General features: G+C 42.7%; 1 protein-coding gene across 6 annotated transcripts in view; it reads left to right on the top strand.

Annotated features, from left to right (window-relative positions):
* The first annotated feature begins 5,431 nt into the window (after positions 1–5,431).
* THRAP3 (thyroid hormone receptor associated protein 3) overlaps positions 5,432–20,376 on the top strand; it is a 39,806-nt gene continuing 24,861 nt past the window's right edge. For 3 of the 6 annotated variants that reach the window (XM_034413297.2, XM_034413295.2, XM_034413294.2), the window contains exons 1-2: positions 5,432–5,492; positions 14,953–15,032. The gene's annotated coding sequence lies outside the window, so the exon portion shown is untranslated. Of the gene's footprint in view, positions 5,778–14,952; positions 15,033–20,376 lie in introns of all 6 variants that reach the window. The other 3 variants (XM_087876740.1, XM_087876739.1, XM_087876738.1) reach the window with 1 other exon arrangement.

The following is a 20,376-nucleotide window of genomic DNA, read 5'->3' as shown; positions in this document are numbered from 1 at the left end:
TGTTGGAAATGTGAAAAGGGAACTTTTAATCATACAAGATGGATGTACAAAAAATTGGATTCAAATGCAGAATTCAGAAGCTCTTGAAGACTAATATACAATTGAAATCAAAGATATTTCCTTCTGATGAACTTTTTCCAACAGTTGGAAAAAAACTCTTAGAACTTTGTTTCTATATATGATAACAGCAGTGAGACTTTTCTATGCAGAGTGATAGAAGGACCTGACATTTCCCACAATAGACGAATGGATGGTGAGGTTGATGGAGCTGGCTGAGGTGGTGAAATTGACAGCTTCAATTAAAGAAAAAGATACTGATTACTTCTAATGCTGATTGGAACCCCTCCTTTTTGATGTATGTATTTGATGATTGGGAAAAATAGGAGACAACAGGAAAATGAAAGTTATGTTGTAAACTTAGAGTAAGAGTAAGGGTAAGAGTAAGAAATGTGAATTTATGCTTGTATCTGCTTTGAAGGAAAAACAGAAACCGTTTCTTTGTCTTTTTTTTCTCTGCACTGGTTTTATTCTTGGTTTTATTCTCTCTTTCATTCTTTACTTTTTCTATTTTTTCTCTTAAATATTAGTTCTTGTTAGTTTTTATTTATTTTAAAATCTAATAGTTATTTTTTTTAAAAAAAGGAAGTTACCCATGCTCTAAAATCTCGAGGACTTTGCCCCCAGCCCTGTTGAAGTCCCTGTGATCTTTAGGGGGGACATAGTGATTCTTTCCAGGGAGTGCTTTCACACTTGAAAGAATCTGCTTATGATAAAGGAAGGGCGAGGACTTCTGGCTTTGGTTTCCTGGTCTGGCCTGCTTTGGAAGGCCCTCGCTCCTTCCCACCAGGCCTGGGTCACATTCTGGCAAACACAGCTACCATGTTTTCCCAAAAATAAGACCCTGTCTTATATTTTGAAAACCCCGAAATAAGCGCTTGGCCTTATTTTTGGGTAGGTCTTATGATTTTGGGGCACATGGAGGAAACCAGAAATGGCAGGGACCGGCTGTGCATGCATTTAAATATATTCAGGGGGGCTTATTTTAGCACATTCACTCAAAAGCTCAATTGGGCTTATTATCAAGGGATGTCTTATTTTTGTGGAAACTGGGTAGCTCTGACAATCCATCCTACTTCAGAAGGGACCCAACCACCCCCAGCTACAATTGCAAATGTCCTGACCTGGGGAGGCAATTAGTTCTGCTGTAGGGAAAGAATACCAGACTTGCACACCTTCCCCCCCACAGCTGCAGAGTGGGTCTCTCCCACATAGCGCCAAGAAACATGGCTGTCCTTTCCCATCCAGGATGAAGGAGTCTCCTTCTTGCTGTTTTATAAAACAGTTCTGCCTGCCCTGAGAACCTCATGCTCCTCTGCAGCTGGCTTCATTCTTAGCATTTATAATAGATCTGAAAATAACATTTGGGAAATACTCTTGTTCTCTCCACTAATTCCAGGTACTTTCTGCCCAGTTCCAGCTTTGGGAGACTTCCCTTCCAACTCATTTCCCTTTACTATCTATCCTTACACTGCTTTTCAACTGTTGCTCACTTATAATAGGCAAGTGACACCATGAAAAAATCTATTTTGACCCCTGCCTTCATCCAGGGCCTTTGAGATAATTTTTGCATATACCTTATTTGAATTCCCGTCAGTACCCAAGACTGGCCCGCAGCCTGATGTCAGGAGCTTAGTCTGGCAAAAACGATCTTCCCCAAGCACTATTTTTAAAGCTTTCCTTCTTTCCTGGCTGGCTATGTTTAGACATGCTTTCTCTGTGCCCAGAGCGATGTTCTCTCCTGCTTCAGCCTGACTTTTATTCTGCCCCCATTTATCCCCTTACTGTTCTAGGCAGCTCTGACACATTTCATGTCTGGTCTAACCCTTCATCTACTCCTACCAGTTCTTTTCCAAAACCTTGGCAGAATTCTGCAAATTCTTATGCTAAGATTAAAGACTTGCTCCTGCTGTACTCCTGGGAGTCTTTCTTACTTTCTGCTGTAATGAGACAATTGCAAGGAAAAGAAAGACTGTTGGGGAAAAAGTATAATCCTGAGATAACATCCAGTGGCATGTTTCACATCCCATGCTACACATAAAGTTATTTGTTTGCTTTTGGTTTGGTATGTTGTATGAATCCTATCTGTTAGGAGAAAATTGGTCTCACGCGGACACCTGTGCTCAACTATGCAAAAAGAATGTAACAGAAATGAAAAATGCACTCTTTAATATCTTAGTCTCAGTTGCTGTTTAAAAAAACACAAAATTTAAGACAAAATTATTTAGATCTGGAAATACCTGTGTATTTTTGTCTGGAAATATTGATACACTATCATTTTAGGGCATCAAAAATCTTATGCACATTTTTTTTTTTTGTATGAAGAAACAATGATTTATGACCTCCTCTTATCTGGTGATGAAGTCTAGTCTAGAAAAAGATTGATAATATTAAACTACCTCAGAAACCAGTGCAGTTTGCTCAGTTATTCCTCCTCCTTCTGCCATCCCTTCTTTACGTGTTACAAGGCAAGAAAATTAATATTAAGGATCTTCCTGCTGCATTTTAAGATCTCACTTGCAGACCTTCTACTGAAAACAAGTCTGATATAAGAGCATTGAACAGAAAAGATCCTCCTTATCTCATTTTTTTAAAACCCCTCACAAAAGTGCTGGAACTTGAGTTAGGTTGCTATAGATCACTGGCATTTTAAATAGGGCATCACCTAATCCAACTGAGACCATGTTTTCAAAACAAGGAGGTGACAGAAACTCTATGCCTAGCCCTGCAAGCTTGGAACTAGGCACAAGGGGAGGCCAAACTAAAAAGTAGGGACACTAAGGATCAGTCCAACTAATCCTGAATTTTTCTTTCTTCTGTGAGACAATTAACTAGCACTCCACTTATGGGAGCTTCAAATATTATCATTTAAAGCATGTCAGGAAGTGTTCCCAAAGATGACTTAACACTACAGTATATTTGATGACATTATATAACTTCCACTACACAGGTTTGCAGGCTCTGAACACAGATCTATATTCTATCCCAATAAGTAAAGCATGTGCCTATTTTACTCAGAAACCCAAGATTAGGAGAAAAGGTGTTTTTTATACTTAAAAAAACAATGGAAAACAATTTCCACAGGAGAAAACTATAGATAGATACAATTTAGCCATATACAGTATCTGATTTTGAAAAAAACACATTTTCTTTCAATTGTGGAAAAAGGGCTTTTAAAACAGAATGATTGACAGTAGTGGGAAAATGGCCCACTAGTGGGAAAGAATTTTATCTTCACAGGTACAAGCTGGATAGCTATTCCAAAGATATCCAGAAAGTAACAGGTGATTATGTTCAGGTGTTGTGTTCAAGCAATGTGCTTAATAGGGATCTGGCGGCTGTGTCATGCGGTTAAGGAAAAACAAGCTGATCTCCGAGTTGTCCTTTACCCAAAAAAGGGATAACTAGAAAGAAGCAACAGAATTTGGCTGTTTATTTCACTTTAAATACTATTTGATATACTGCAGTTGTAGGAATTCTTTTATAAGGGCAACTTGGCTTTTCTGTAACAAAACTTCTGCCGTATGGCGTTTTATATATTTATTAGACTCTTAACTTGCCTTTACAGGTAGTCCTCAACTTACAATCACAATTAAGCCCAAAATTTCTGTTGCTAAACAAGACAGTTGTTAAGTGAAGTTTGTCCCATTTTATTACCTTTCTTGATGTAGTTGAATGAGTTATGCATACATACTTGGGTTGGTGGGGCCGGGTGGTAAATCTGCACATGGACGAAATCTTTGGCTGCACTATTTAACAAGTCAGCCAAATTTAAGATTTATTAATTGAATTTATTTGCTGTCCATCTCATTTCAAAGCAACTCTGGGCAGCTTACAGCAATAAAAACATGAAACTATGAAATAAATATTTGTAAAATGATAAAATCCAGAGATTTAAAGGTAATAAACCCACACCTTAAATTGCACCCAAAAGCATACCAACAGTTATGGAGCAGTGGTAATATGGGCAACCTTAGGGCCCCAAAGACCTTCTTACATCATTGCACTCTGCACCAGCTGAAGCTTCTGAATGGTCAAGGGTAGCCCCTTGTTTATGTTTTGGACTGTGACTTGATTGGAATGTCTTGTTTCTAAGAAATCCTCTGGACATTTTTTTCTATCTTGCTTTTCTAAAATTTCTGTTCCCCAGTTGAAGGGAAACACTGTCTACAAGGGCAGCGTTTTTCCATGGTTAGCTGGAGCTGGCAGATGTGTTTGTGGATGTTTGGAACTTGGAATGACAGAATTGGAAGAGGCCCTGGAGGTCTTCTAGTTGAACCCCGCTGGAGCAGGAGACCCTAGACCATTTCAGACAAGTGGCTGTTCAGTCTCATAAAAACCTCTAGTGTTCAGAACCCACAACTTTTGGAGGTAAGCAATTCCACTGATTGTTGTGTCAGGAAATTTCTTGGTTGGATCCCTCCTTGTTACGTTTCCATTCATTGCTTCTTGTCCTGCCCTCGGGTGCGTTGGAGAATAGGTTGACCACTTCTCTGTGGCAGCCCCTCAGATGCGCCCTGATGATGTTACCTAATTTGGTAATGAAACATCTGCAAGAAAACAAACCAGCTCAGAGACCACCAAGGACTCGGCGGTTCAACCCTCAGCTAGAGATTCTCTTCTAACCATGAATGTCCCGCGATATTCCCCCATATTCGTATTTTCTTTTGTTCCTGCTCTCTTCTACTTTCTTCCGCGACTAGTCTCCGAGTAGAACGTTTGGCATTTTGTGTAACCATCCTAACACGTGTTCCCGGATTCTCACGCCTGTTTCAGTGGCTCAGGGCACCGTGTGGACTCAAATGCCGACATGTGAGGGAAATCGAGCAGCACAATTTCCATCAGGTCGCCTCAAGAGGATTTATTGCCTAGTTTAGCCCCTTCGCCTTCAAGGCGGATGGATAGCAATCCCTCGGGCGACAGAAGCGGCCTAGCGCGGGAACCATAAACAACAGAGACATCCGGGGCCCGAGGAAAAAAGCCGCGTTGGCGCGCGCGCGCGCATTCTCTCCCGAGGGCTTCGACCTGGACGATTCGCCTCTTGGGAGTTGTAGTTCTCAATCCAGGGACTCCCCTTCTTCGCCTATGCATGGAGAGAAGCAGAAAGACTCGATATTCCGTCAAGCCAAAGGAGGGCCGGGACGGGAAAAAAGCGCAAGGGGCGGAGCCTGGCGAGTATAGGGCGAGAGCCTCAGAAGCAGAGGGCGGGCCAATATTTAGACGCGGGTACCCTGGGAGATGTAGTTCTCTCGGGGAAGACGTTCGCGGAAGCCCCGTGGATTCTGGCTCAAGAAGAACTACACCTCCCATCGGACGTACCTAGCTTGCTTTTTTTTTTTTGTGCTGATGCGCGCGCAAAGCGTCCGGACCTTCTGCAGCTGTGGAGGTGGACCGTGAGGCGACGAAGGCAGGCGAGAGCGGGCCGGGCCTCGACGGTGAGTGGGAGGCCGCGGCGTCTCTTCTTCCTCATCCCCCTAATCTTGGACTTACCGAAGGGCGCACGGACCTGGATTTGGCGCGGCCTTCCGCTGCGCAGCTGGAGGGCGTCAGGGAAGGGCCGGCGCGTGGGGGAGGGGCGCCCGGGGAGGTCGCGTATTCCCTTCCCCCCTTCGGCCAGCGCAGGCCTTCCGTCGGCCCGGCGCCTCGCCCTCCCTCGCTTCCTCCCGCGGGCGGAGAAGATGCTCGGGCTGTGGCGCGGCCTCGCCAGGCCCGGCCCGTAGGTGAGAGTGCCGCGGGCGGGCGGGCGGGCGAGGAAAGGGCCCGACAGCGCGAGTGCAACGTTTCCCCGCTCCGCGCGCGGCCCAAGCCGAGGCTCTCCCGCGTTTGTTCGGAGGGCGATCGCTAAAGCTCGATTGGCAGCGGGGAAAACCGGGCAGGCGGTGGCTCCAGCCGAGCTCCTTTGGCTGCAGCCGGCGCGGCCTTCCTTGCGCTCGTCTCGCCTCGTAACGCGGCTCCTGGTTCCACATTCCCGGGCTGCCTCCGCCAGGCTGGGCGGGCGCAGCTGCTCCGGAATGTCGCCTGCCGGCCGCCTTTCGGTAGTCCTGCCTTCGGCGGGGAAGGGCCGGCCGCGCGGCTGGTGAGCCCGGCCCGTCCGTGGCTGGGCGGTGGCGGTTGGAGAGTAGCGGTTTGATGGCGTTTGTTCCTTTGGCGGTGAGACGCTTCCTCCGGGAAATGCCCGTGAATAGGATCCGTCTGGGGCTGAGGGCCCTTCGGTGTGGCCGGTGGGATACTCGGAGGTCGTGGCGGAAGACAAGTTTCACATGTTTGGAAATCTGCCCCGGGAACGGGCTTCGGTGGAAGGCAGGCCCAACGTCCTCGCTGCCTCCTGGGGAATCTCCCTGGCGTGCCGTGGCTCCTTTTCAAAATGGCCACCGAGCGGGCCTCCTCGGTCTCGACACAAAGAAGCCAGGGGAGCAGCCGCGGGGCCGACCAGGGCCGCCCGAAGAAATGCCCGGGCACCCGGCTGCCGCCTGAGGGGGATAATCGGGCATCGGCCCTGATCGTGGGCCCTGCTGGCCTCTGGTTGGCCCTGCGGTTTCTTGCCCGCTGCAAGACTCGCAGCCCTCAACCTTTGAGAGATGTTAGCGAAATGAGTGCTATGGCGAATGGTTCTGTTGTTTACAGTCGTGATTTCAGGAAATTAATATAGCGTTTGTAATAAAAGGTGTTAATAGAAAAGGTGCTAGCAGACTTCTAATATATAGTAGTACCAGCTGAAACTGATTAAGTGAGACCAGAGTTACTTAAGCCCCAAAGGGGGTATTTTAAATTGTAATTTTTCAGTTATCAATTGCTATGCAGTTTAGGTATGGTGGTTTTAATTTATGTTTTTGCATATTTTTTTCTGGATTTTATGTAAATTTTACATTTGTATTGTTTAGAGCCTAACACAATATTTAGCCTATAAGCAACACAGGTGAATTTTTTAAAATGTGAATTTCTCTCCATAGTTTGCTTCTAAAAGTGGTATTTTAGTCATTTTCCTTAAAAATATAGCAATAGCACTTAGACTTTACAGCCCTCTAAGCAGTTTACAGAGTAAGCATATTCTCCTCCCCCCCCCCCCCCATAACCTTGGTCCTCATTTTAGCAACCTCAGAAGGATGGAAGCCTGAATCCACCTTGAGCCAGTCAGGATCGAATCCCTGGCAGTCAGCAGAATTAGCGTGCAATACTACGTTCTAACCACTGGACCACCACAGCTCTTAATGAATGAATAAATAATGAAAGGCTAGGGAAGGACAGTAATTCTTTGGCAGAGCACATTTTAAGGAGTTCTAAATTTCAGCAGCTGGTTTCACTCACTGTAGCCCAATAGTATGGCTGATCCTAGGCTAAATGGTCCAGCAGTTGGGCTTTCATTAACAATTTGAATATCTCTAAAAAAATATGCATTGTATTAGCACATATTGACAGTTTTTTAAAAATAAAATAACTCAAACGCAGTTTACAACATAGCTTTTTTGCACATGTTCCCAAATATGAAAAAAATGATTTAATTCGTAAATTCTGACTTTTAAAATATGTTTAAAACCATTCACAAGCCCATTCTAGGCAGTGCAACATGTCATTTTTAACTGCATTATGTTTGGCAGCAGACCTCAAATCTCCAGGTTTCTGTCTTGAAGGGCAACATTTAACGTGCTTCATCTGTAAGGCAAAACACTGTTGCTCCTTATATTAGGTCAAGTGTGTCGAAGACACAAATTATATCTCAATCAAATGTAAGCTAATTGAATTACTTGAGGAAAAGGTATAGGGTCCAGAGGAAAAAGCAAAGTGTCTGGAGACAAGTCTAGCCACTGACAACAAAATGAGAAACCCCAACTAAAGGGAAAAGACTGCAACCAAACTGAACAGAATAAGGAACAATTAACTACCAGAGAAAATAAATGTTTAGAGATGAGGTTTCAATCTTCAAAAAGGGGGGAAAATGGAGCCAGGAAACTACAGACCAATCAGCCTGACATCAATATCTGGGAAGAACCTGGAAAAAGATAAGATGTGAACATCTAGAAACAAGCAAAGCTGTTAACATAAGTCAACATGGGTTTGTCAAAAACAGATCATGCAGATAAACTTTATTACATTCTTTGACAAAGTGATTAAACTGGTGGATCAGGAAAATACAGTAGACATAGTTTACTTAGATTCCAGTAAAGCATTTGACAAAGTAGACCATAAAGCCTACTTGGTAAAAATAGAAAAATGTGGGATAAACAGAATTGCCATGAGATGGATTCATAAGTGGCTGACCAATCACACTCAACGTGTAGTCCTCATGGCCCTACATCTAAATGGAGGGAAGCATGCAGTGGGATACCTCAAGGTTCTGTCTTAGGCCCAGTACTCTTCAACGTCATCATAAACAGTTAAGGGGATAGAAAGGGAACATGGAATTTGCAGATGACACCAAGCTGGGGGGTGGGGGGGATAGCCAACAAGATAAGACTCAAGAAGGATCTTGAACAGACTTGAACACTGGACTATCCAACAAAATACAGTTCAGTGATGTGAAAAATAAGGTAAGAAAAACCAAATGCACAGGCATAGAATTGGAGATACATTAGTAACTCAGAGGGATTTAGGTGCCCTAGTGGACCACCACTTAACCCAATGTAGTCCTATGTTTCATCAACAGAGGGATAGAATCAAGATCACATGAAGTACCACTAAAAATTATATAATTTATTAATTTTTTTTTATCATGGAAATCAGTGTCAAAATTCTTCATTTGTCATAACTTGGATTCAAATTTTGTTTCCTTTCCAATGTTGGGCAATAAATTCTTTTGCCTCTTGCTGTTGTGTATGATACATTTTTTGAAATTGGAAGGTAGATGTTCCGTTTCTGCCATTTAGTTAGTATTATCTCTAAAATATATCAAAATGATCTATGAGATTAATTTGTCACTGTGATTAACCAATAGTGACTTAAACTGCAAAGAAAGGAGTGGGGGTTTTTTCCTGTATTTTGGCTGCTTTTATTGTTTGATGCAACTACAGATGTGAGCATGGTCCATCCCTTAGTGTTTGATATTCAGTAGTTACGTGAAATAGAAGCTCTGCATATCTATTTTGAAACCAATACCCAACTATTTGTGACAAATTCATGAAGATTTGATCCCCTTTTAAAGTTATATAATCTAACCATCATTATGTCTTGCAGTAGTAACTCCATTCTAATTGTGTACATTGTAAAAATGCTTTTTGATCTCTCTTAAATCGTCCATGTGTTTCATTAGATAAGCCTAAGATTCCATTATTATTATAATATCTGTGGTACAATTTCTCTGCTTTTTGTAAATTTCCCTCAGCCTCCTCTTCTTGGACTAATGGGCTACAAATTTTGTCTACACCAGGCAGTATGATAGATTAACTAGAGAGGCAGGACATGATGGGAGTCATAGTCCAATATGCCTTACGCCATGGCTCCAGTGAGTTTTATGATTATGAACAGGGTGGATAAAAATCAATGATTTAAAAAAAATAAATAAAAAAAATCAGTTTTTTTTAATTTAAATCGGATTTTTTTGATTTAAATCGGATTTTTTTGATTTTTATTGAATTTATTTTAATAAAAAACTTGGGGTAAAAATCTATCGTAAAATAGTTTTCTATTTAAGATACATAAATAATTTAGTTTATTCAGCATGAAATGGAGCTTAGTTATGTGGCATGAGGCTGTATATTCTGCAACACTGGGACTATCAGTGAGTCAACAGTGGGTCAAAGGAGTAGCAGAGATGACAGTTGCTCTTTAAAAATTATGATTTAAATCGAGTTGATTTAAATCAAGCCTTTTTACTAGTGATTTAAATCATGATTTAAATCAACTCGATTTAAATCAAATCCACCCTGATTATGAATGACAAGATTCTAAGAATGTAAATGGGCAATGGCATGAAAGGAAGGCAGAAACTATGAAAGGGAAGCATTAGCAATACTGTGGAATTAAAGGAGCTATAAATTCTGTATTAGTCTTCTTCAGTGACTGTCAGCAGGCTATAATTGCTTCCATTTCTGAATTAGATTTCACATTGTGCTTTCTTTTCCCAGTTATGTCTGAATTCTGAAATAGGCAGCTATATTCCATAAAGTAAATTATAAGATGGAAGTTGAAGCTCTGTGAGTTGCTCAGAGCCAAGGAATCTGTCTGAGGAAAAACTGGATCACGGTCTGTAGGGTAGTTGGACTCTACAAGCAGTCCTTGGCTTACAGTCATTTGTTTAATGACTATTTAAAGTTAGAATGGCACTAAAAAAAGTGATATATTTTATGACCAGGTTTCACACTTATGACTGTTGCAGCATCCCTACAGTCATGTGATCAAACTGGGTGGTTGGCAACTGGAATGTATTTATGATGGTTGCAGCATCCTGGGGTCATGTGATCATCATTTGTAACCTTCCCACTTGGCTTCCAGCAAGTAAAGTCAATGGGGGGAAGCCAGATTTGCTCAATGACCTCATGATTCACTTAATGGATTCACTTAAAAACCATGGCAAAAGTTGTAAAATGGGGCATAACTCATTTAACAACTCTCTTGCTTAACAATGGGATTTTGGGGCTCAATTGTGGTTGTAAGTTGAGGACTACCTGTGTTGTTTTTTATACGACATAATGTTTTCTGGTTTGCTGACAACTCTTGAAGGAGATTTGTTCCAAGTGAATTTCTGCATGGTATTGTGTTTCTCCGAAAATAAGACCCTGTCTTATATTTTCTTGAACCTCGAAATAAGCGCTTGGCCTTATTTTCGAGGAGGTCTTATTATTTTGGGTTGCGTGGAGCAAGACGGGGCTCCTCTTGACATTTTACCTGATTTCCAGCTCTGTCTGCCTAACCCTAACCAGAGGAAATGGCGGGGACAGGCTGCATATGCATTTAAATATTTTTGGGGGGAGGAGCTTATTTTAGCACATGCGCTCAAAAGCCCGATTGGGCTTATTTTTAGGGAAACAGGGTATTAATTGCATGTAAGAAAGAGCTGCTATATAAAATAATCAGAATGGAAACAGCTTCAGCAGATTGTCCTGTTAGCAGAGTTCACTATCCTGATTCATTGTGCAGAAAGATTTCCATTTGGAAGGTAGAACAGGTCTGGGTTATTTGAGTGTTCTGTGTTATCTGATGCTTCTGAATCATAAGCAAGCAGAATTATGCTAATTTCATTTGTAAGAGTTCTGATTCCAATCCAAGGAAACTTTGGTCTGAATATTACAGGATTACAATATCAGTTTTATCATTGCATCTATATAGGTTGTTCACAAACAATTTATAAATCAATATAAAGTTTTAAACTGACTGCTTCAAAATCATGGCTAACCGTTTTATTATTGATGTAACAGGAAGGAGGATTATTTTTTGTTGACCTGATATTCCAGTTTTAGACGTTATGGTTTGCATCTTAAAAAAGGGAATTAAAGGTTACCTTTAAAAATAGAAATGATGAACCTGCAGAGCATTGTCTATTTATGTTATCATAAAGTGACTTGTACAAACTTAAAACAGATATGCCCAGTTGGGGACAGCTGTCAGGAAAAGGAATTTTTTTTCCTTTTGCTGTCTACTGTAGCAGTTTTATTAAAATACAATTCTTGAAATGCAATAGGAAACTTTGACCTAATGCAAGCTATGATATTTATGCTGAACCCTCTATTCAAGGCAAAGAGGGAAGCACCCAGCCATAGCATGCGCTTCACCTTCCTTAGTGATGTTTGTGAAACCTTGGGACTGTTGGAGAAGCTATTGTAGCAGAAAGGCAATGAAGGGAAGTAAGGGACAACTAAAGTTGAGCAATGTTGAAGTTTAAAGCTTTAAAAAGCAATAGTAATTTTTCAAGTTTGTGAGCAGTTCACTTTTCTTTTAAATAAATACTTTTCAGACTAAGGGTATATAGATTTTTATGCAACAGCTTTTCCTTTTCGTACAAGAGATTGGTGCTGTCTTGCTCCTCATCCAAGGATAAACTGCATCTAAATCCATTTGAATCTCATGCTAAGAAGGTGAAGATGGTATCTACCCATGGAAAAGTTGGATCTTGCCAACAACTTGTAACTATATTAAGCAATTGTTAACGTGTTAACAATTAATACTGTGTATCAATTCACTCCAATTTCCTTTTTCTTTGACAAGCTATGATACTTTCTAGGAGGATTTTTAAAACACTGCAGGCCTTGCCTTCTGCCTTATTAGGAGTGATTTTAAGGTATACAGGTCTGGGAAAAAGTAAAACAGTCATCAGTTGATTGAATAACTTGTCAACTGCATGTTGTGAAGCAGGCTGCATGTTATCTTAGCTCATTGTTGACAGGATGAGAAGATAAACGGTCCCCTTTCAGATGTGAGATAATTAAAATATTCCTTAAGGATGAGATGGAACAGGTGGTGACTTTTTGTTTTCAAAAGCCCAGGCAGCTACTGCACTGAGGAGGAGTGGTTGGCTTTTTGCCCATTTTGCTGGTGAGGCCCTTTGGGCTTCACTGTGCTGAACAAAAAGTGTTTTCTTTCCTATTGGGGTAAAAACAAGATAAAAATTAACTGTGTGTGTAGGTTTGATTTACAGCAATGGCAATTGGGAAGCAAAGGAGATTGCTTCTATTGGCAGAATTCCAAGCTTGCTCTAGAAATTCTGTCTCTGCTTGTATCAGTTAAAAAACAAGCAGTTTCACACTATACTTGTGTTATAAGGTAATAATTGATTTACTAATAATGAATATTAAAATGAATTATAGAAGAATTTACATGGTATGCCTAATTTGCATTATAAAAATACAAAACTATTGTGTTTCCACGAAACTAGGACTGTCCAGATAATAAGCCCAATTGGGCTTTTGAGCGCATGCACTAAAATAAGCCCCCCCCCAAAATAAGCCCCCCCCAATTCTTAGATGCACGTGCAGCTGCTGTGCAAACAACACGGCATGAGGAGGCGAGGCCGGAGAGGTGGGGAAAGGGAGGGGGAACATGCCCCACATGCACCTGCCGGCCTTGCGGAGGCCGCTCCCTCAAACCCTGGGTTGCTCACCCCTCTTAGTGGCAGCCACAAAAAAAACTCTTGCCAGCCCTAGTCCTGTCAACCTGGGACTGGGGGAGGGGGACTGGCATCGGAGCTCCGAGCAGTGGCCGGTGTGGGCTGTCTGCGCATCTATGAAGCGGGATCAGCGTGGCCAATTCTTGCCTGCAGCATTGCTGGTGAGGATTGAGTCAGAGCCGCTGCTGCTGCTGCCCGAGATCAGCAGGCCAGATTTGGTGACCTGGACGCACCGCTGCCACTTGGGAGAAGAAGAGAGAGAGGAAGTGCTGCGAGAGAGCACATTTCTCACGTTCTTCTCCTCCTGGGCAGCAGCAGCGCGTTCAGCTCCCCAAATCTGGCTTGGCGATCTCTGCCGGCGAGGGGAGTAGCAGGTGGGGAGGGGTGGGGCTGGGAAGAAGTGAGACAGGGCTCCCCTTGCCGTCTCTTCTCTCCCCCCCCTCGCCAGGCATGGCAGGAGCTGGAAGTCAGGTAAGACGTGTCCCGCTTCTCCGCCGTGTCTTAAATAAGAAAAGAAGACCCTGTCTTATTTTCAGGGAAACACGGTATAGCCATTGTGTATTTAAAAAGTAAATTTGCTGTTGGCACTTAATATATAATATAGCTGGATTAGTTTAGATCACAAGATTGATCTAATGTGTTTTACAAATCTCTCCAATATGTATCTTTAAATACTCTCACTTTTGAGTTTGTCTTGAATTACTACTTTGGGGAATCAAGATAAAATAGAGCCATGGTGGCACAGTGGTTAGAATGCAGTACTGCAGGCTACTTCTGCTGACTGCTGGCTGCCTGCAATTTGGCAGATCGAATCTCACCAGGTGTTGACTCAGCTTTCCATTCTTCTGAGGTGGGCCTCTTGCCCCCAGAGTGTTGGGGGCAAGAGGCTCTCTGAAAACCGCTTAGAGAGAGCTGTAAAAGCACTGTGAAGCAGTATATTAGTTTAAGTGCTATTGCTATTTTGACCACAGAGTTTCTTCGCTTGACTTGCTTTTATTTCTTGGTGAGCTTTTCAGAAGCATTCCCTTCTAGAATAGATGAGAAGGCTGATGGGTACAGAGTAGCCAGGGTTTTACACCAAATAGTAGATAGGGAGGAACAGATATGAAAAAATACCAAGAGACTGTGCCCACATATATTCTTACTGATGAGTTTTTCTAATTGTAAAAAGCTATTTCAATCTACTATTTTAATGAATTAATACGTTATAATGCAAGCTTTTGTGCTGTCCATCTTACATGTTCATTAGAGTATGGCAAACTTAAACAGCAAATACAGCAAAAGTCATCAAATTGGATGTGGTCACATGATGACTGCTTAACAATTGGTATGACCTACAGCTGTAATTCTGGGCTCAATTATAGTTGTAAGTCGAAGACTACTTATATGTAGGAGTGAGACTGTATATACTTTAATTTTTATTTCCTGTTCTGTTATGTCAAGATACAAAAGGCAGGTGGGATAATTCACCTCTTAGGTTGCAGTATGAACCTTCCAATCTAGGCCAGTTGGCTACATCACTGGTCCCCAACCTTTCCGTCTTGGCGGGGGGGGGGAGCGAAGAGGGGATGGTTTCTCACCCACCACTTTTACAGCCCAGTGTCCAATGGGCTGCAGACCAGCACTGGGCCATGGACCAGGGTTTGGGCCCCCCTGTTTATACATGCCATTCAAGTTCCTGATAGTACCCTGCTCACATGACGCATAGATTAAAAATTGCTTTGAAGTGAACGCACTGTTTGAGCTAGATAGATTTGTGCCTCAGATCATCTTTCAAGCTATGTTGTCTTTATATTATTCTTTAAAATATAACACTTACTGTGTGTGCAGTTGGAGTATAAGCAGTTACCTTTATTTTGCAGAGTTGTTTGCTCTTTCAAGTGGAAGGAGACGTGCCAATTGACCTTGCTTTCTGTTCAAGCAGAGTTAATTTCAAGGCAAGGTAAGTTTTCCAACAACTTGTCATTGTTAATACTGAAGAGGTTTTGAATATTGCATATTTCCTGCAAAATTGTTAAAAATATGTTTTAAAAGCTCATAGTTTTTCTGTTATATAGACAGTAGTTCTTGGCTCAGTGACTGTTCAAAATGACTGCTGAAAATAATGGACTTACGACCCATGTCCAAAATTAAGGCTGTTGTAATGCCCAGTAGTCATGTGATCAAAAATTGGGCATATGGCAGCCTGCCTGCACTTACGATTGCAGGGGTGTTACAATCCATCCCCCCCCCCCAAAAAAAATCTATATGCTCCCTAGCATTCTATGCTATTTTGGCTATCCTGCGTTGTGGCATTTGGTGGTAGTTCTGGGACTGGTTCTGAAATAAGAGCTGCCACTGCCCTCTGGCCTCTACTTCAGCGCCAGCACTGCCACTGCTACTGAGAAATACAAGCTCCACATTGGGGCCAGCTACGCCGGGGCCATTCTGCAAAGCTGCATTTGCCCTTGCTGCTCTGTGCTTCACAGGTTCTGGGGCACCCCACTAATCTTCACCATTCCATGTCATTTCCTGTTGTCTACTATTTTTTCTAATCATATATTGAAATTTCATGTTTTTCTGTTTCACACAAAGTCCAAAGGAGGGTTCCAATAAGCATTAGAAGTAATCAGTATCTTTTTCTTTAATTGAAGCTGTCAATTTCACCACCTCAGCCAGCTCCATCAACCTCACCATCCATTCGTCTATTGTGGGAAATGTCAGGTCCTTCTATCACTCTGCATAGAAAAGTCTCACTGCTGTTATCATATATAGAAACAAAGTTCTAAGAGTTTTTTTCCAACTGTTGGAAAAAGTTCATCAGAAGGAAATATCTTTGATTTCAATTGTATATTAGTCTTCAAGAGCTTCTGAATTCTGCATTTGAATCCAATTTTTCAGCTTTTTTGCACATCCATCCAGCATGATAAAAAGTTCACATTTCCAACATACAAAGTACCTTTATATACCATGTTTCCCTGAAAATAAGACCCTGTCTTATATTTTTTAAACCCTGAAATAAGCACTTGGCCTTATTGCCATGTGCTCAAAAGCCCGATTGGGCTTATTATCAGGGGATGTCTTATTTTGGGGGGGAAGGGAGTACTTTAGACAACCTTTTCAGTAACAAATGCTACAGCATTTTATGAAAATTCTCTTTAAGATTATAATACAGTCCTTTCATCCACATATTCTCCCATTGTTCCCTTTAAATATTACACTCAAAATTTTTAGCCCATTTTATTATACATTATACACTTATTCATCATCTGGATCAAATACATGTACGATTTGGAGGGTAATGCCATGCAAAGCTGCAGCCACCCAACTTGTTCAGTAGTGCTTACGACTGCAGGGATGCTCAAATTCATTCCACCCACCTATCTGCGCCCCATGCCTGACTCTGCCCTTTTAGCTATCCTGCTCAGTAGCAATAGGCTGCAGCACCATGGCTGTAACTGAAGGGTTAACACTTCACAAGATAGGCTCAGAAGGATCTTGACAAAGGAAGATTTTACACTTAGCCAAGAAAAACCAAACGCACAAGTATAGAATAGGTGGTACTTCGCTCAAGAGCAGTAACTGCAAGAAGGGATCTAGGAGTCCTAGTAGACAACCACTTACAGTATATCACAGAAGTGAGTACACCCCCTCACATTTTGTAATGTGACAACACTGAAGAAATGACACTTGGCTACAATGTAAAATAGTGAGTATACAGCTTGTATAACAATATATATATCCTTCAAAATAACGCAACACACAACCATTAATGTCTAAATTGTTGGCAACAAAAGTGAGTACACCCCTAAGTGATAATGTCCAAATGGGGCCCAAGTAGCTGTTTTCTCTCCCTGGTGTCATGTGATGCATTAGTGGTTCAAGGTCTCATGTGAAGGGGGAGCAGGTGTGTTAAATTTGGTGTTATCGCTCTCACACTCTCATACTGGTCACTGGAAGTTCAACATGGCCCCTCATGGCAATGAACTCTCTGAGGATCTGAAAAAACGAATTGTTGCTCTACATAAAGATGGCCTAGGCTATAAGAAGATTGCCAAGACCCTGAAACTGAGCTGCAGCACGGTGGCCAAGACCATTCAGTGATTTAACAGGACAGGTTCCACTCAGAACAGGCCTTGCCATGGTCAACCAAAGGAGTTGAGTGCCTGTGCTCAGCGTCATACCCAGAGGTTGGCTTTAGGAAATAGACGTGTGAGTGCTGCCAGCATTGATGCAGAAGTTGAAGGGGTGGAGGCAGTGGTGGGATTCAAATAATTTAACAACCGGTTCTCTGCCCTAATGATTTCTTCCAACAACCAGTTCACCAAACTGCTCAGAAAGTTAACAACCGGTTCTCCCAAAGTGGTGCGAACTGGCTGAATCCTACCACTGGGTGGGGGGTCATCCTGTCAGTGCTCAGTCCATATGCCGCACACTGCATCAAATTGGTCTGCAGGGCTGTTGTCCCAGAAGGAAGCCTCTTCTAAAGATGCACAAGAAAGCCCGCAAACTGTTTGCTGCAGACTAAGGACATGGATTTCTGGAACCATGTCCTGTGCTCCGATGAGACCAAGATAAACCTATTTGGTTCAGATGGTGTCAAGCGTGTGTGGTGGCAACCAGGTGAGGAATACAAAGACAAGTGTGTCTTGCCTACAGTAAGCATGGTGGTGGGAATGTAATGGTCTGGGGCTGCATGAGTGCTGCCGGCACTGGGGAGCTACAGTTCATTGAGGGAACCATGAATGCCAACGTGTACTGTAAAATACTGAATCAGAGCATGATCCCCTCCCTTCGGAGACAGGGCTGCAGGGCAGTATTCCAACATGATAACGACCCCAAACACACCTCCAAAATGACTACTGCCTTGCTAAAGAAGCTGAGGGTAAAGGCAATTTGCCTGGCCACGTATGTCTCCAGACCTAAACCCTATTGAGCATCTGTGGGGCATCTTGAACTGGAAGGTAGAGGTGCGCAAGATCTCTAACATCCACCAGATGTCGTAATGGAGGAGTGGAAATGGACTCCGGTGCCAGCCTGTGAAGCTCTGGTGAACTCTGCCCAAGAGGGTTAAGGCAGTACTGGAAATAATAATGGCCACACAAAATATTGACACTTTGGGCCCCATTTGGACATTATCAGTTAGGGGTGTACTCACTTTTGTTGCCAGCAGTTTAGACATTAATGGCTGTGAGTTACGTGATTTTGAGGGGGACAGCACATTTACACTATCTATCTATCTATCTATCTATCTATCTATCTATCTATCTATCTATCTATCTATTTATTTATTAGATTTATATTGCCGCCTATTGGCCCATGGCGACTCAAGACTGTTTACAGAATATAAAAAACCATATTTAAAAAACAGTAAAACTCATAAAAAAATCAAATGAATTAATATAATAAAATCACCCCTGACCACTACCTCCCGCCCCAGCGACAGCCGATCACACGAACCATTGAATGGATTCCATCTTGCTCTGGGTTCCCCAGGCCCACTGCCAGAACCAGGTCTTCAGCGCCTTCTGGAAGAGTATTAGGGTGGGGGCTGTTCTAATCTCTGGGGGAATGATGTTCCAGGGAGAGGGAGCCACCACGGAGAAGGCTCTTCTTCTGGGTCCCACAGGTGTATCTCCCTCAGGGATGGGACCGCAACAGTCCCTGCCTTCCTGCTCTGATGGATCAGGTAGATGTGAACGGCAAGAGACAGTCCCTCAGATAACCTGGTCCCAAGCCATGAAGGGCTTTAAAGGTGACAACCATCACCTTGAATTGCACCTGGAAGCAAATCGGCAACCAATGCAGCTCCCGCAGGAGAGGTGATATATGTGCGCACCGGGGTCTGTACAAAAAAGTGCGGACCGCTGCATTTTGCACCAATTGGAGCTTCCAGGTGCTCTTCAAGGACAGTCCCATGTAGAGCGCATTGCAGTAGTCAAGACAGGAAATTACTAAGGCATGAGTGACTGTGAGTAGAGATTGCTGGTCCAGGAAAGGGAATAACTGACGTGCAACTCACGGTTGCGCGAAGGCCCTCCTAGCTGTGACCGTCACCTGCTCTTTGAGCAGGAGTCGTGAGTCCAGGAGAACCCTCAGATTACGCACAGGGTCTGTTTGGGGTAGTGCCACCCCATCCAAGACCAAAGATGGCAATTCTCCCTGAGCCAACGAACCCCAAACCCAGAGCCACTCGGTCTTGCCAGGGTTTAGTTTCAACCCATTGCTCCCCATCCAACCCCTAACAGCCTCCAGGCACTGTGAGAGGGAGGACACGGCATCACTTAACTCATCATGGGTTGAGACATACAGCTGAGTATCATCAGCATATTGGTGATACCTCAGTCCATGGTGATGGATGATTATACAAGCTGTATAGTCACTACTTTACATTGTAGCCAAGTGTCATTTCTTCAGTGTTGTCACATGAAAAGATATACTTAAATATTTACAAAATGTGAGGGGGTGTACTCACTTCTGTGATATACTGTAAGTATGAACCAGCAGTGTGCTGCAGCCACCAAAAAGCCTATGCAATTGTAGGCTGCATCAACAGAGGGATAGCTTCAAGATTACATGAAATGATAATACCACTTTATAATGCTTTGATAAGACCACACTTGGAATACTGCTTCCAGTTTTGGTTACCATGCTATAAAAAAGATGTTGAGACACTGGAAAGAGTGTAGAGGAGAGCAACAAAGATGATTAGGGGCTAAAACATGTAAAGAACGGTTGCAGGAACTGGGTATGTCTAGTCTGGTGAAAAGAAAGACTAGGGGTGACATGATAGCAGTCTTCCAATATCTAAGGGGCTGCCACAAGGAAGAAGGATTCAACCTATTCTCCAAAGCATCTGAAGGCAAGACAAGAAGTAATGGATGAAAACTTATCAAAGAGAGAATCAACCTAGAATTAAGGAGAAATTTCCTAACTGGGCAGATTCAACCATAGTTTCAACTGGGAAACTGTGACTATCCTAGCTAAGTCAAGTGCAAGATGTCTGTAGATGATCTGTTTCCTTTTATCTGCTGTCCAGAGTTGCTGTAGTGTGTTTGTGCTCATCTAAATAGAGTTCTTACACAAGAGAAGTAAGAACTCTTGACGAGCACACACTGGTATGAGATGACTTATAGCAAAACCATTTTCCTATAGAAACACTAATGCTTCAAAAACATTGCAAGTTGACAAGATGCTGTAACCAACATTTGAAACTCTGGAATACTTGGATAGATTCCTCATTTATTTTGGCTACAGAAGAAATCCTTGGTGGCTGCTTGATTGTGACTTCGTTTGCTACCACCAAT

The sequence above is a fragment of the Pantherophis guttatus genome, chromosome 10, assembly GCF_059756535.1.
Source record: "Pantherophis guttatus breed Tessera chromosome 10, ASM5975653v1, whole genome shotgun sequence".
NCBI lineage: Eukaryota > Metazoa > Chordata > Lepidosauria > Squamata > Colubridae > Pantherophis > Pantherophis guttatus.
This window is presented reverse-complemented; position numbering and strand designations above follow the sequence as displayed.